The sequence below is a fragment of the Pseudopipra pipra genome, chromosome W, assembly GCF_036250125.1.
Source record: "Pseudopipra pipra isolate bDixPip1 chromosome W, bDixPip1.hap1, whole genome shotgun sequence".
NCBI lineage: Eukaryota > Metazoa > Chordata > Aves > Passeriformes > Pipridae > Pseudopipra > Pseudopipra pipra.
Window position 1 is genome coordinate 53052187 of NC_087580.1, and position 17636 is coordinate 53069822.

General features: G+C 45.8%; 1 long non-coding RNA gene across 1 annotated transcript; it reads left to right on the plus strand.

The window, feature by feature from the left end:
• The first annotated feature begins 693 nt into the window (after positions 1-693).
• On the plus strand, positions 694-17394 carry LOC135405107 (uncharacterized). The gene is made up of 3 exons (XR_010425741.1): positions 694-854; positions 13630-14200; positions 15668-17394. It is a non-coding gene; the product is annotated as an uncharacterized LOC135405107 (long non-coding RNA).
• The last annotated feature ends 242 nt before the right edge of the window (positions 17395-17636 follow it).

Sequence of the window (17636 nt, forward strand, 5' to 3'; positions counted from 1 at the left end):
ACAAGCAGCTGAGACCACTCTGAATCTAAGGTGGTGACTATATATATCTTTCTCTCTCCTTTTCCTTTCTCTCTCTCTCTTTCTTCTTCTTACTTCCTCTTCTTGAACTCTGGATAGCTTAAAGTTGGATGGGTTAGAGTTTGCTAAGCTAATGCTTTATGAAGTGCCTTACTGGATGTTGTTTTAAAATTTGCAAAGTACCTTATTCTACCTTAATGTTCTAAAGTTTGCAAGTAAAAGTTTGTTATTCAACCTCCTAAGAATTTTGTTTTTTCTCATGTTGTATTCGTGCTTAAGTAGACGCTACTACCTTTGGTCTGTGTTTGGCCCAGCCACCTGTGAGAGTCTGCTCTTTTCCTGCCAAGTTATGAGAAAACAAGCACTGATAAACAAGAACTTCATCCTTGAAGGAAGCATCTTGTATAAACTGAAATTAATTGGTGACTGGCTATTGGCCAATGGCCCTCCAAGGGCATTTGAAGAAGAAAGTGAAGAGGAGGAGGATGAAGTAAGCCCTCAGACTCATTTAGGGAAGACCCCCCAAGGTGTAGTATGCAGGTGCGGGGAAATTCCAATGTACACACGCATGTGCAGAAGGGGCACCACTTACATAACGGTGGGAGGGACCGAAGGCCTCTAGCTGGGTGGTGCTGGCCACACCTGCCCAGGTAGACATCACAGACTAATTGTATAAAAAGCAGATAGCTTGTGCTGGGAGCCAACTCAAGCTTCACATGGAGGACAACGTTGCCTTTTGCGGGGACACCCACTCTCTTGTGAGCCTGCCGACGCTCCGGGGATGCAGCTTCTGCTATGGGGAATTCTAAGCATTCTGGGGTTGGTAAGACAACCTCGTAAGTAACACCTGAGCGAGTGAGGGGTTGTACTGAGGGCTTATTTCCCTCCTCTTTCTCTTGGTTTCTCATCTTGTTGGCAACTTCTTTGTAATAAATATTGTTTTGTTGAGCTTTCAATGGTGTACTGATTTCAGTTTCAGCATTTCTCCCTGCTACACCTGTGCACCGCCAGAGTGAATCTGAGTACCTTTCCCTTTTAAACTCCCTGAGCGAGCTTGGGGCTTAACATTTTTTGGTGCAGTGAGCAGGGTAAACTCTGTAATACGCAGTGAGGAGGTTTTTTCTACTTGGATAACAGCCAGGGGCTGGACAAAGGAGAACTGATTTTCCACTGGAGCCAAAATCTCTTGCAAAGAGACCATGGTAACCCAGGAAATGCCTGATCTTGATTGCTTCCCACTGCTAGACTTGCTAAAAGATTATAAAGCCTATCCAGCCCCAAGTAAACGGATCAATCTCTGGCAGCTGTGGTTGAGAGAATAAGGGACTTGGCAAAGGACAAGAAAAAAAAACATGGCAAGGGAAAAGCTATAGTGTATGCAATTTCTAGGAAGTACCTTGATGGTTGCCCAAAGGGATAAATGTGTTGCTAAGCAAACTGATAAGGAGGTAAATGAATCTTTGAGTTGGTTAAGACCTTGCAGGTGACCTTGGAGGCTGAGTGCAGAGAACTGGTGGCAGGCCGATGAGGTGCTAGATGTTGAAAAGAGATGAACAGGAGACTTGCCTGAATGAAGCCTTTGTGAGACTTGCCTGAATGAAGCCTTTGTGAGAGAAAGAAAATTACGATTGCAGCTTACTCACTTGGGGAGGGAGGATTTGGATAGTGAGACAGAGTTTTCCATGACTGAAGAGTTACACTGTTCTTTCCTGCATTGATCGTTTGCATGTGTTTTGTCTTGGTAGTTTTGCGATGTTTATATTTGTATATGTTTTGTCTCAGTAGTTTTGCCATATATAAGTTTGCCTCAAGCATTGTTTTGGGATGTTTGTGTCTCCTTTCTGGTTGCCACAGTGGGTGGAAAAGATTCCTTTCCAAATTTAGCTTGGGAGTTCACACAGGATTTCATATGAATATGAAGCCAGACAGACCAAGGTATTTGTATACTCCTTCCTACCTCCTCAGAGCAAAGTCTAAAATTACCGTATGTAGATTTGTTCTTTGAATTGAGAAACAATCAGGACTGGAGAAAGAAGTTGTCATAGGTTTGTGAGAAATATCTCTAATTAAAATTTAGAAGACGGCCAAATATAGTGAAACAAAGAGTTTTATTAACAGCGTACTGGGTGCACGAACTCGTGACCTGGTCCAAGCACACCGCTGTTTGAAAAACACGCCCTTTTGTACCCTTTTGGTTACATAAGCTGTTAAATATTCAACAGGTGTAAGGTATTTTACCTTAAAAGGTAATTTCTCAGACTCAGGAGGGGGTGTTACCTTCCCTCTTGATTGATTTGTGACGTACCCCCCTGGCCTTTTTACAGGGGGGTCTCTCCACCCACAATGAGTGGTCATGTGGCAGAGGGTACATTTTTATTTTTATGCTTTTCCCTATTCCCGGCCGCAAAGGTTCTCTGGCGTCAGGCCCGGACAGGACCCTTCACCTTACAGCTTTCACGATACACCTAAAAAAAACCTTGGAACTAAATGAAAAAAGAAAACCCCACCCCCTTCTGTTTTTCCACTAAATTCATTTGCTTATAATAAAACCAGATTATTTATTTCTCATAGATTTGAAAAGAGATGTTGGAATTTTTTCCCAGTGTCCCCCCTCCATTTGTTTCTTCCGGATGGGGGGGGGGAACGGAGCGAAGCCGCACGCACTGGGCAGTGGGGGAGCAGGTGGGAGGACGAGCTCTCTAGGGAAACGGAGGTTGCTGCAGGGATGGCTGGGAGTCCGTGGTTTGGGGGTTTTTGGGTTTGGTGGGGACTGGACAGAGCAGGGAGCCCGGTTTCGGCCACCTCCTCTTCTTTTCCTGAGAGGAAGGTTTTTCCCCCACAGGACCCCTTGCGGGGGATAACAGAGAGAGAGAGACCGACCCATCTCAGAGCAAGGTATTCAGTTTTTGGGACTGCCTGTGGGAGAAAGGACTCCTTCATCTCTGGCTGTAAAGCCATCAGCTGCTGACTGCTGCAGGCACACGTGGCTGCGAGCAGCTGTTGAACTGCTGGGACAGTCCTGCCTTCCCCCCTCCTTTCCCCCCTCTGCCCCGGGTTACTGTGGATCCCCCCCCCACCTGGGGAATTGAGACTTTGTTTTGTTTCTTCTGAAAGTTTTTGATTGCACCATTTGTTGTTTATTCAGATTTTGTTAATAAAAAGCTGGGTTTTTTTTCCTTTTCCACACTTCCACCTGAAGTTTCTTAATTTCTAAGTTGTAATCTTGCTAAACTAAGACAGAAGTGTGGTTTGATACCAAAGGAACGGAAGGATTCTATGATGTTAGTTCTGGAGAAGGACAATAGACTGGGATCTCTTGAGTATGGTTGTTCAGCATGTAGTAGTGGAAAGTGATGTCTGAAGCATGGTCATGCAGAGGAAGATGAACTGTTGGTGGTCCCTGGAAGGAAGGAGAGTTTGACAGAGGAGCTGAGGTGGCAGATGGAGAGTTTCCTCCAGCTGCAGACAAAGGAGGCATAAGTGCTCAAGTTGACAGAGGAGTAGAAGAAAGGATTTCAGGTTTGGAAACCAATGAAGGGCTTGGTCCATTAGCAGGGACTTATAGGGAAGACCCAGAGAAAGTTGTGAAGGTACTTGAAATCATTGTCTGAACCCAGGACCATGACTGGAATGATATGCTGGTTGTATTGGATACACTGTTGCTAGGCAAACACTTGAGGACATTTGGGGCTGGAGAGTCTGCAGTGCCTCTCACCCCAAAATGGACTTCACCTTGCCTGCTGAGGAGGTTGGAATGGCTAGAGTTTTGTTACATTATAATATTCCTTGTGAGGATTTTACTTTTGACTATATCTTTGACCCCCTGAGGCAACCAGACTATTATGAAGCAGAGTTTTCACCAAATGTCACTATCCCATGGTGCACACTGACATTCCCCCCTACCTCTGGACATTCAGATCTCTAGCATTGTAATAAGATAATTGACTGTAATACTGGTCCCAGGGAACCCCTTGAAACCTGGTTGATGAAAGGGATAAGGGTGTTAATCTGGGACATGTATTTGTTAAGGCTATAATGATACTTGGACTTCTAAGATCACCAATTCCAAAATGTAAGGCAGCCTGACTATTGGAAATTTGCCTTTGCCTTAAGGTTTGTATTTTTTGGCAGTGGTGCAATTGCATTGCAACATCAATGGGCAATAGAGAATCTTACATGACAAAACATCATTTTATTAAATGGCAATCGCTATGCCATTTTGGAGCTTAATTTACAAGTCCAACAGGTATCAAAAATGGTTTTATAAAACTGCCTAACACTTAATAAGTTGTTACTAAATGAGTAAGGAGTATGTGGAATGCTGAACCTCACCGAATGGGAATGCTATATTAAGAAGCACGAGTGAAAGTGAAGGAAATCGCCGACCAGTCTGCTGAACTCCTCCAATCACTGCAGTCAAAGGACTGGTTTCACGGACTCTCCCCGAGATCCTGGTTTGCATCTTTCCTGCAATCTCTAGGACTCACAGGGTGGGGACAATGGCTTGCGTAAAGTGGAATCTCCATATTGACTGGACATATATTTTTGATTATTGAAATAGCGATTGTCTGTTGTATAATTTCTCATATAACAAAAGGGGAGGGAGTTCATTTGTATTTAAATCAAGGCAGGTATAAATTCCTAACAACTGCAGCACTTGGCCTCACTGCACTGGTAATTGGAACCTGCATGCGCCGCTTCCCGGGAGTCTCATTCACAAGCGTGAGAAAGAAGCATTCAATTTTTCAACAGGAAATTTTGTCACTGGAAAAAAAATCCACCTTTCTTGACTCTGAAGAAAAGCCAGAGGGCAAATTCTCTCCTTGACCACTGTTTCATCTTACTGCCGACCCTGACCAGAGCTGCCGGGGCGGGGGGCAGGAGGACAGGCTGCTGCACCAACTGCTCACACCATCCCAAAGCCATGAAATGGCCTTCAACGCTGCAAGCTTTGTCCTTTTTTTTCTTCTGAACACATTGAATTCTTTTCCTTTGGGATTGCTCAGATGTCCAGTTTTCAACTTTTCTTTCCACGTGGACTAAACAAGCCCAATTTTGTTATGACAGTTTTCCTTAGATTTTTAGCTTTCCACCCGATTCCAGACCCGGGACTTCATGGAAAGCCCATGGGTGTATCCAAGGGTCATGCTAACATGCAAGAAGATATTTGAGGGATTTCCTCAGAGACAGAGCACACGTGTGTTTTTTATGAGCCCAGGACATCCCCAGCCATATGGGGCTGAGCAAAAATCACCTTACACCATCAGCTTTTTTTAATATCATTTTTCTAACTTCTTTTTCATTCCTCAAGCTGCTGCCTTAGCAAAGAGTTGAATAAGGCTTCAAGGCCACAAAACCCCATCAGAAAATCCAGCAGGGCTCAAGAAAGCCAAGCAGCAGGTAAAGGGACTAGGCAGTGCAATGGCAGATGAAATGTAGCACCAGTCAATATAAAACAGATGCAAAACAACCCCTGACTTTGGTTGCTCTAAGGATCAAGCTTCAGGATTAAATAGAAGCAATTGTCCTGTGCATAGCAATTGTCCATAGTGCAAATTTAAAAATCAAAACATACTTCTACTTTTAAAACTTACTTGAAAAGTTATTCCCCTCCTTGCTATTTATGTGTTTTAAGGCATTAAATAATAGTTCCCACCGTAATGGCTTATTTCTTTATGTAGCTATAGAAAAGTTGCATTCTGCAGCCTTCTTTGCCTGCTTTCCGAGCCATCCTTGAGACAGAGCCAGGAGACAAAGAACTCCCTCCATTATGCAGTCTTGATGCTACCTTCTATCATATCACATGCAGGACCAGAAGGCTGGATGAGAAAGCAGTCATAGACAATGCATGGAGTTCCACAGAAATGCATCAAACTTCGTCTTTTCCCCCTAATATCTCTAGAAAAGGGTTGTTGCAGAGTTGTTCTTAACTGAGACATAGAAATAGTCTTCTAACCCCTAATGCAGCACCGTTAGGGCACTTTTAGCCATACTTAGGGTACTTTTAGCTGTCATGAACTGATTTGAAAAGGGAATTTTCAAAGCAGACTGGTGTGTGATTGGGAGGGCAGACCTGGACCAATAACTGATGGCACAAGGGGCAGGAGATGGGAAAAGCTGAGGGCGGTAGCTGGAGTAGAATAAGGAAAGCTTAGCGCAAAGTCAGTATGGAGTCACATGGCGTGTTGGGTATTTTGGGATATTTGGGGCAATGGGGGTACTTACTGTTCCCCTACTCCAGTAGGGGATGGTGCTTTTTCCCAAGAAACCAGGGTAGAGTTCCCCCAAGCCTTGCTGAGTTAGGCATAGGATGCCTCAAAGGACAACATAAAGACTATAGCATCAAAGTACTGAAAGAGTCCTCAGAGAAGTCTTCTGGTTCACCCCTGGCCCTAATCAGGGATCCCCAAGGATTCACAGGAGATGCTTATCTAGTTCAGGACTGCCAAGATAGATCCACAGCACTGACAGGTCCCTGGTGTTTCACCAGCTTTTTATTTAATGGTGCTTTACTGCCCCAAGGATCTGCTCTCAATGTGAAGACCCATCACTAGATTCTACTAACTCCTCGACAAGCCAAGGAAGTCAGGCAATGATTTATCTTTGCTGGACTTCATCCTGGCCTTGACATGAAAGGCTTGGACCCTCCTGTTGGATTCAGACTCCAAGCCCTAATCCAGACCCAAACAGCAGAGCTTAGCATCTCCTCGAGCACCAAGGATCATGCTAAACCCCAACAAATTTTAGAGTAAATGACAAGTAAACATTTATTTTTGCAAGCCAGGTTCACTTTTGTTGAGCCACCACCAAAGCTTTTCTTAGGAGTCATTAACCACAATGGCCAAAATATGATTCTACTTCTTTCCTCTCCTGCCTCTTCAAGGGTAAGATGGCAGCACTTGAGCCACTGCCATGCTGATTGTCCTATTGTTCCACAAAGTGGTTCCTCTCCAGCAAATTGAACACTGAGAGCCATCAGAGAGCTAGCTTCCTGAACCAGTGTCTGTTTCTGGACAAAGGGACCAGTGTCTGTTTCTGCGATTAGAGGAAAGCAGAAAGAAGCCTCTTGAAGGGTCTTCATGGCACTTAACGTAACAGCTGAAAGATAATTTAAATTAGACAACTCCTAGAAAGTGGTGTTCACTTAGGCTTCCAAAGGAGAATCACCATTTCTTAGCAATGCTAACTCTCACATCTATGTGCACTCCCCCTCTGCAGCATATACACACAGAGACGCCCTTTTTTAGGTGCTCTATAGAGCATTTGTTCAATTTGCCAGTGGCCACTGCATCCCTTCCATTAGGAGATGGAAAAGGTGTAAATGAGCAACATCAGCTGCAGCTCATCAATCCATAAACAAAAACAGCCCTTAATTCCTTTCCATTGACATAAGTTCAGGAATTTATATCTACATGTGGTGGGGGAAAAACAGTTTTCCCCCTGAAGTTACAAAATTATAACCCCCCAGGGGGTGGTTACCCTTGGGGTTGAGCCAATGAGCGCTTCTGCAAAATATAAACATATCACCCAGACCGGAAAAGAAAGTTATTGTAGTTGTTGTTGGAGAAGAGGTGGCCATGTTCTAAGCCATGAGTTGAGGGGCCTGGAGCCCCATTGGGGGCTCAGCCCCCCCCAGCCCCTGGCTGGGGGGCTACAGGGACTTGGAACAGTGTTAGACTGGGCTAAGTATCTGTAGTTGAGAAGCTGGGAGTTTTTCTCCACCGTGAGCAGCAGCAGGAGCAGCTGCAGAACAGCACTGACTGGAGAACAGTGGCAAAGAGCCAGAAGATAAGGAGCAGCAAACAAGCATTGCAGCTAAGGAGGAGAGATACAGAGTTGTCTGAACGACAGAGAGAGTTGGGGTAAAAACTGAAAACAAACTCCCTGCGCCCCTCTGAGACCTCTCAGAAAGGAGGAAGAGATGGACTCTTACTTGAGAAGAGTCTTGGAGTGCTACAGCACCTAAAAGAGAGGAGCTGAGAAGCTCAGGCTTCCCAGAGCTGGACCGGGAGGGCCAAAGGAATGTGGAGGAGGGCTTTGGCCCCCCCCCCCCCCCCCGCTGCTGCTAAACTAGCAGAGCTGTTAAGCAGAGCACGGGAGCTCTACAAGGGAGTTTGGATCCCCTGAGGATAAGGACCGTCACGAAGGCTTCTGCACTTCGTCGATATGATGTGGTGAAGTTACCTTTGTCCTGGTGAACGCAGCCCACGGAAGAGAAAGACCTTCACCTGGAGTCGAAGGGCGGAGAGGGGTTTGGAGGCCTCCCTCGTGTGTATTTGGAAAAAGTGATCCAGCTACAGCTGCTGCATGGATGGGAGAGAGACTACTGCCCTAGAGAGACTGCTGCTCTGAGAGTGGAAAGGATCTCTTCTTTCTTCTCTCCTGGACTTTTATTTGGGGGAAGAAGAGATTTGATCCATTGTAAATATTACTTTATCATAGTAGAGATAGTTAAGATTATGTGTGTGATGTATTATAATATTTATTTGCTGTACAGTCATTGTAATATATTTCCCTTTCCCCCCATATTGAGTCTCGTGTGTTGTCTGGAGAACCCATCTCACACTGGGTTGAGATGTGGGAGGGGGGCTTGGACTCAGGAATTGGATTTTTGGGACTCTCAAACCATTACACTACATGTTCCAGAAATCATTAAACAGCTCTCCAAAGCTACTGAAGGAGAAGGTGAATCGAGTCAATTTGCAGAACTGAAAGCCGTTCAGTTGGCCCTTCTCATTGCCGAATGAGAAGTGGCCAAGGCTTTATCTCTACACAGACTCGTGGATGATAGCCACCTCTGTGGAGGTGGCTGGAAGAAGATCAATTAGTAGTGTAGAGGAAAATCCATCTGGGCTGCTGATTTATGGCAAGACATTGCTACCCGGACAGAGAAGTTGACTGTGAGAGTCCACCATGTAGATGCCCATGTACCCAACAGTCCAGCTAATGAGGAACATCATAACAGACAAGCAGATGGAGCTGCACAAGTTCAGGTGTCACAGGTAGATCTAGATTGGCAGCACAAGGGAGAGTTGTTCCTAGCTCAGTGGGCCCATGATGCTTCAGGCCATCAGAGCAGAGATACCACCTATAGATGGGTGTGAGACCAAGGGGTGGATCTAACCATGAACACTATTTCCCAGGTTACCCATGATTGTGAGACATGCACTGCCATTAAACAAGCAAAAAGAATGAAGCCCCTATGGTACAGTGGACGTTGGGATAAGTATAGATACAGGGAGGCTTGGCAGGCTGACTATATCACACTGCCTCAGACCTGCCAAGGTAAGCGCTATGTGCTCACCATGGTGGAAGCAACCATTGGATGGTTAGAGACTTATCCGGTGCCTCACGCAACTGCCCGAAATACCATTCTGGGTCTTGAAAAGCAAGTACTGTGGCGACACAGCACCCCAGAGCGCATTGAGTCAGACAATGGGACTCATTTCAAAAACAGTTTAGTTACTACTTGGGCAAGGGAACATGGCATTGAATGGGTATATCACATCCCATATCATGCACCAGCTGCTGGAAAAGTCGAGCAATGTAATGGATTGCTGAAAACTACTCTGAAGGCACTGGGTGGGGGGACTTTCAAAAATTGGGATCAGCACCTAGCAAAGGCTACTTGGCTAGTCAACACTAGAGGCTCTGTCAATCGAGTCAGTCCTGCCCAATCAGAGCCCCTTCAGACTGTGGATGGAGACAAAGTTCCAGTAATTCGCTTGAGAGGTATGTTAGGTAAATCAGTTTGGGTTAACCCTCCCTCGAGCAAAGGCAAACCCATTTGTGGGATTGTCTTTGCTCAAGGACCCGGATATACTTGGTGGATAATGAGAGAACAAGGGGAAACCAAGTGTTCCTCAAGGAGATTTAACCTTGGGGAAAAAGTAATTCGTATTCTGAGTTGTATGTTGCAGGAAAAGTCACTAGATGAAGAAGACCCGAACTAAGCTGATGCTGGTGTGCAACGATGAGACAACTGTAGAAGACAAGACCTGTATAAGTGCGGGATATAGGCGAATAATGGGATATGAGTGTGATGTAAAATAGTATGGAATAAGGGGTGGAGATTGTAATGGGTTTGTTACCCTCCCTGAGAGGGAAACGGAACTAGGATAGATCACCTAATGTATATTTTACCAAGAAGATATTCCATACTAGGTTACATCAGCTCAGATATAAAAGACGAGAAGGAAGTAAGGTCCTTGCTTCTCTTCCGGGTAGCTGCGCGGTTGTGGACTGGCTGCTTCTTCGGGGGAGGAGAGCATTCATTGTGGGAAGTAGTCTTTGTTGTTAGTTCTTCTCTGTGTGTATAGCGTTGATAATTTTTTCCCTCTCTATGTGCATATAAAGCCGCTTTTCTTGGCAGTTTCGATTTCATAGGTTTTTTTTCCTTCTTCTCCCCCTTCCCTCCTCCACTTTCCCTCCAGAGGGAGGTTGGGGGCAGGCCCAGTGAATACCTGGCATTCAGCCAAGGTAAACAATAACATTAGGCCTGGTGAATCTGCAGAGAATTTTGGGACTTAATGTACTGCAATTAAGGTATAAAATTACTGGATGAATTGATTCTTGCACAGTGTACAAACCTGGTCTGACTGTGTGAGTGTGGGGTGTATAGCTGCAAAGGGGCCTCAGTCCCAGCTCTGGCGGAACGAGTGTGACTGCCAGAGTGGCTCCTGGATGGTTGGACGGGGAAGTTTCCTTAAAAATTTACACAGCAATAACCCTGCTTCCAAACATGCCAGCTTCAAGCAACTGCCCGCAGTTGCATCACACTGCTCCTATGAAAGGGAGAACTTCATTTGCATCAGTGAGGCAGCCCCAAACAGCAGCCTCCTGAAGAGTTGGAAGCCCTCAGCAGCCAGGCAGGAGATGGGGGGGGGGGGGGCTGAGAGCAATTGGGGACTTTTAAACGGCTCCAGGGAGTGCAAGTGACCCTGAGCATGGCAAACAGGAGCAGGCAAAGAGGGGCATGGCACAGCAGTTTTGCACAGCAGTTCACGCAGGCAGGAGGAGCAGGAAGGGCGCCTCTCTGATCACCCGGGAGCAGCCAATAGAGGCAGTAAACAGACTCAGTATCTCAGTATTTGGTAAGGAAGAGAAAAGAGATCCTTTCAGCCCCAGTCTTATTAGTGTATTAGTTTAAGCTTCCTCAGGTATGGTGTTGACATGATGTAAAGCTCAATCCTTTGTAGCTGCTGGACTCTGTACCAACCATGTCAGAGGCCTCCAGCCAGCCAGACTTGCTGATAGTAAATGCAGCTCTCCAGGTCACAGGTTGCCAGGAGTGCCTGATGCCTCTTCGTGAGGCTGAGGCAGACAGTTATTTTGCAGAAGGTGTGCTGTGGTTGAAGAGCTGTCTTGTCAGGTGAAGGAGCTATGGGAAGACATGAACAGGCTTCATAGTATTCGGGTGAACGGGCAAGAGAAAGACCAATTATATTCAGAGATGCTACAGTCTCAAGACTCTCAAGAGTCTCGAACCTCCATTGTAGTGGAGAAGCAGGTGCACTCAAAATCCCACAGGGTAATTACTCAAAGGACTGTTTGTCAAGGGTCTGTCAAAGATGAAGGCTGGAAGCTGGTCACTGCATGTACCAGGAGGAAGGTTCCTCCTCCTTCTGAAAATTTCACAGGTAGGACTGGTACATTCTATAACAGGGATGAAGCTCTGGAAGTAGAAGGCCAGACAACTGATGAGGTGGGCCAAGGTCCTTCTGGGGTAGTGGGCCCTCCCAAAACAACACCACCTGTACCCCGCATCAAGACCTCCTCTGTTAACAGGAAGAGTAGTTGTAATAGGAGACTCCCTTCTAAGGGGAACGGAGAGCCTGATATGCAGAAGGGACCCAACTCACATGGAATTCTGCTGTCTCCCAGGGCCTCAGGTAAGGGACATTACTGGAAAACTCTCCAGTCTAGTAAGGCCTTCTGATTACTATCCGCTATTGGTTGTTCGAACTGGCAGCGATGAAATAACAAAGAGAAGTCTGAGGGCAATGAAAAGAGACTTCAGGGCCCTGGGATGATTGGTAGAAGGATCAGGAGCACAGGTAGTAATTTCCTCAATCCTTCTGGCAACAAGGAATAATATTGATAAGAATAGGCAGACCCATCAGCTCAATGAGTGGCTCCAAGGATGGTGTAATCAGAAAAATTGGGGGGGTTTTGCCCATGGGATGATCTACTCAACACCTGGTCTACTGACACCTGATTGGATGCATCTATGTCAGAGGGGAAAAAGAGTTCTAGCATAGGAGCTAGCGGAGCTCCTTGATAGAGCTTTAAACTAGCTTGGAAGGAGGAAAGGGACAAAACTAGACTTGCCAGTGATGAACAATGGGATGGTGTGCCAAAACTTGAAGAAACAAGCACTCATGGGATCCTTCAATCTGCCTCATGAGGTGTTGGCTACAATGTATCACACCTGAAATGTTTCTATACCAATGCATGCAGCATGAGGAACAAACAAGAGGAGCTCAAAGTTTTAGCCCAGTCCCAGAGATTTGACATCAGTGGCGTAAGTGAAACCTGGTGGGATGAGTCCTATGACTGGAGTGTCCTGTTGGACAGTTACAGGCTCTTCAGGAGGGATAGGCAGGGCAGAAGAGGCAGAGGGGTGGCACTGTATGTTATAGAAGGGTTAGAATGTATGGAGCTCACAGCTGACACTAGCACAGTTGAGAACCTCTGGGTAAGAATCAAGGGGCAAACAAATAATGCAGATGTCATCATGGGAGTCCACTATAGACCTCCTAGCCAGGATGATGATGCTGATGAATTACTCTTTGAGGAACTAAGAGACACTTCCAAGTCAACTGCCCTTGTCCTTATGGGGGACTTCAACTTGCCAGAAATTAACTGGGAGCATCAGACAGCTGGTACAACCCAGACCAGAAGATTCCTAAAAAACCTGGATGACAACTTTATGGAACAGGTCCTAAGGGAGCCGACTCAGAAAGATGCTTTCCTTGATCTACTGCTTGTCAACAGAGCGGATCTCATGAGCGAAGTGGAGCTTGGTGGCTGTCTTGGCCACAGTGACCACAAGGCAATCGAGTTTCTCTTGACAGGAGGAAAAGTGCCAGCAAAACCCCAACTCTGGATATGAGAGAGGACTCCAGGTTGCTCAGGGAATTAGTCAGTAAGGTCCCCTTGGAAAATGTTTTTGCAGGTGCTGGGGTCCATCAATGCTGGTAACTTTTCAAACATCACCTCCTAAGGGCACAGGAGCAGGCAATTCCCAAATGTCGGAAGTCAAGCAGGTGAGGCAGAAGGCTGGCTTGGCTGAGCAGGGATCTTCTCTTGGAAATAAGGCAAAAAAGGAAGGTGTATGCCCAGTGGAAGCAAGGTCAAGTGACATGGGAAGAATACAAAGATGCTGCTTGCCACTGTAGGAAGAAAATTCATGCAGCCAAAGCTCAACTGGAGTTGAAGCTGGCCAGCAATGGGGGAGACAACAAAAAGAGTTTTTTCAAATACATTAATGGCAATAGGCAGTATAGAAATATCATCAGCCCATTACAGGATGAGGATGGTTACCTCACAAACAGGACAGAGACAAGGCAGAGGTGTTTAATGCTTTCTTTGCCTCTGTCTTCAACACAGATGACGGACCAAGGGGGTCTCAGTACCCTGAGCTGGAGGACCATGACCGTGAGAACGATCAACTCCCAGTCACCTCTGAAATTGTTCAGGATCTGCTGTTCCAGTTGGATCCCTATAAATCTATGGGGCCTGATGGGATTCATTCCAGAATCCTCAAAGAGCTGGCTGATGTCATCGCAAAACCACTCTCCATGATTTTTGAGCAGTCTTGGGAATCTGAAGAGGTCCCAGCTGACTGGAAGCTGGTGATCATTGTCCCAGTTTTCAAGAAGGGCAAGAAGGAGGACCCCAGAAACTACAGGCCTCTCAGTCTCACTTCACTGCCTGGTAGCTATGGAGAAAATTATTCTAGAAAGTATTGAAAAACACCTGAAAGACAAAGCAGCACAGCCTCATGAAAGTCCTACTTATCAAACCTGATTTCCTTTTATGACAAGGTAACCCACCTCGTCAATCAAGGGAAGCCAGTTGATGTAATCTTTTTGGATTTCAGTAAACCTTTCGATACTGTCTCTCACAGGATCCTTCCAGACAAACTGTCCAGCACACAGCTGGATAAACACATCATGCGGTGAGTGAACAATTGGCTCACGGGTCAAGCACAGAGGGTAATAGTGAATGGGGTAACATCAGACTGGCGACTAGTGGGGTTCCACAGGGCTCCATCTTGGGCCCTGTGCTCTTCAACATCTTCATAAACAACTTGGACGCAGGACTGGAAGGGATACTAAGCAAGTTTGCAGATGACACAAAAATCAGAGGAGCTGTTGACTCCCTCGAAGGCAGGGAGGCCCTGCAGAGAGACCTTGACAAATTAGAGGACTGAGCAAGTTAAACAAGGGAAAGTGCTGGATTCTGCACCTGAGATGGGGCAACCCTGGATGTTCGTACAGACTGGGGAATGAGATGCTGGAAAGCAGTGGCATGGAAAGGGACCTGGGGGTCCTGGTCAATGGCAAGTTGAATATGACTCAGCAGTGTGCCTTGGCAGCCAGGAGGGCCAACCATGTCCTGGGGTGCATCAGGCAAAGCATCACCAGCTGGCCGAGGGAGGTGATTGTCCCACTCAGCTCTGCACTGGTGCAGCCTCACCTTGAATATTGTGTGAAATTTTGGTCACTGCAATATAGAAAAGATATTAAGGTATTAGAGAGCATCCAAAGGAGGGCAACGAAGGTGGTGAAGGGCCTTGAGGGGAAGCCGTATGAGGAGCAGCTGAGGGCACTTAGTCTGTTCAGACTGCAGGAGACTGAGGGGAGACCTCATTGCAGTCTACAACTTCCTCATGAGGGGAAGAAGAGGGGCAGACACTGATGTCTTCTCTGTGGTGACCAGTGACAGGACCCAAGGGAATGGCCTGAAGCTGTGTCAGGGGAGGTTTAGGTTAGATATTAGAAAAAGGTTCTTCACCCAGAGCATGGTTGGGTGCTGGAAAAGGCTCCCCAGGGAAGTGGTCAGAGCACCAAGCCTCCCAGAGTTCAAGAAGTGCTTGGATGATACTCTCAGGCACATGGTGTGACTCTTAGGGATGGTCCTGTGTGGGGCTAAGGGTTGGACTCGATGATCCTTGTGAGTCCCTTCCAATTCGGCATATTCTGTGATTCCGTGATTCATTATCAGCTACTCATTACAATTCAGAATTAAAAAATATCTTTTTTTTTTAAAAGGCACAGCTAACGTAAAAAGAAAATCCACTCATTTTCAGCCCAAGTCAAGGGAGTGTCATTGTTTAGGAATGATATTTCCCACTTTAGTGTTCCCACTAAAACACTCCAAACCATGCTCCACTTTATCACTCCCCACTCCCCCCATCGGTGGGCTGGAGAGGAGAACTGGAGACACGAAAGGTAAAGATCATGGGTTGAGATGAGAACAATTTACTGGAAACAGCAATCAAATAAGACAACGAACAGTAACAGCAACAGTACTAATGAGAGAGTGTCATTTTTTAGTAGCTGATTATATGGTGGAACCTCCTCAGCTCATGTAGCCTTCTCCTCCTATGATGATGACAATAGTCCGAAATTTTTCCTTTCAGGCCGCTTCATGATGACTTTCAAGATCCCTGGGCGATTGGTCCCTCCTATTTGAGCTTGCTGCATGATCAGCATAACCCACTTACTCCACGTAGCATCAGTGGCATGACGTGTGGAAGGGACTTTACCTTTGAACGCTCAACTCAGCACTGGCAGTCAGGGTGCCAGGAGGAGCTGTGCTTTGGTGCCAATCACTTCTGAAGCAGCTCGAACCTCTTCATAAGCTACCAGGATCTCTGTTTCAGTTGGGGTGTAGCTGTAGCAGGCCTCAGATCCTTTGTATCCCTGACTCCAGAACCCCAGGGGTTGTCCTTGAGTCTCCCTGGTGCTTTTTGCCAGAGACTCCAGGAAGGACCATTCTCCCTGGCTGCAGTGTAGAGCACATTTTTCACATCTTGTCCTGTCCTGACTGACCCAAGGGCTACTGCATGAACAATCTCCTGTTTGACTTGTTCAAAAGCTTGTTGTTGTTCAGGACCCCATTTAAAATTTTTCTTCTTCTGGGTCACTTGATAGAGAGGGCTTAAAATCTGACTGTAATCTGGAATATTCATCCTCCAAAAACCCACAGCACCTAGGAAAACCTGTTTCCTTGAATGAAAACAACTTCGTGCAGAAGTGAAGGACTAACAGAACATGCCTTAACAACTGCAAGTGAGATACACCAATACAAGAGGCCTTACCATCTGACACACCAAGACAAAGGTTTTGGACTGTAATAAGAATTCCTGAAATGGGTCAGGAGTAAGTAAACAAGAAAGACCAATAAGGAAAAGCTTCTGTCATGGTTAAGAACTGTTGTAAAATCAGCCTGTGACCTCCAAAGGTGGTAATTCAAGAATCTGAGTAACACTATCAAAACACCAGACATTGTAACGACTGTTGTACTTTGTTATCTTCTGTCCTGTGTTGCTTTTAGGCTTCTTTTACTGTTAGTTTAATTGCAGCAGAATTGAAAGCTCATATGCTTTTGCTCACTGATTGCTCTGAAGTTTGCGATGTTTATATTTGTGTATGTTCTGTCCCAGCAGTTAGGCAGCATTTTGCGAGCACAGTTTGGAATATCTGTGTCTCTTTGACTACTGCAGCTTGTGAAAGAGATTCCTCCCTGGATTGGTTTGGTGGGGAAATCCACATAGGATTTTGTGAGATTGTGAGATCAAATTTATCTACCTTATGCCTCTAAAATGCTTTGTCACCCAGTGTCATCTAGGAGTATGTGAAGCACTGAGTTTCACAGGAGAAGAGTCCTGTGTTAGGACAGAAAGGGGGATAAGAAGGTGACTGCAGTACTTCAAATGAAGGACTGGTTCCATGGACCCTCCTATGGGACCCTGAGACCTGGCTCACATCTTGCCTGCAATCTTTGAGACAAACTGGTAACATCATTATTGGGATGATTTGTTTAGATTGTTTTAGATGATTTGCTGTCACAGTTTGAGAGCCCCGAAAATCCAATTTCCAATTTCCAAGCCCCCCTCCCACAATTTGCTTCAGTGTGAGAGGGTTTTCAGACATAACACAGCTACTAATATGGGGAAATTATATCAAAATTTATTACTACACGATAAATACTATAATACATTATATACAACAATTCTAACTATCTCTCCTATGGTAAAACAATATATATGTATACAGATCAAATCCCTCCTTTCCCTCCAAATAAAAGTTCAGAAAGAAAAGAAGAGAATCACTTTCAACGCAGCACAATCTTTTCTCTTCCAAGCAGCAGGTTCACTCCGTCATAGCTGGAAAATCTCTCTCTCTTCATTACAACGCAGGGGTTTTTCTCTCACCCCTCAACCCTTTGGCTCCAGCTGAAGGTCTCTCTCCCGTGGACTGCGAAAGCAGACACAAGGCTTGCCTCACCATGGTCATATCATGGGGTACTAGGCACCCATGACAGTCCCTTCCTCAGGGGATTCAAGTTCCTCCTGAGTCAGAACGTTTAGGGCTTTCAGTTCAGTT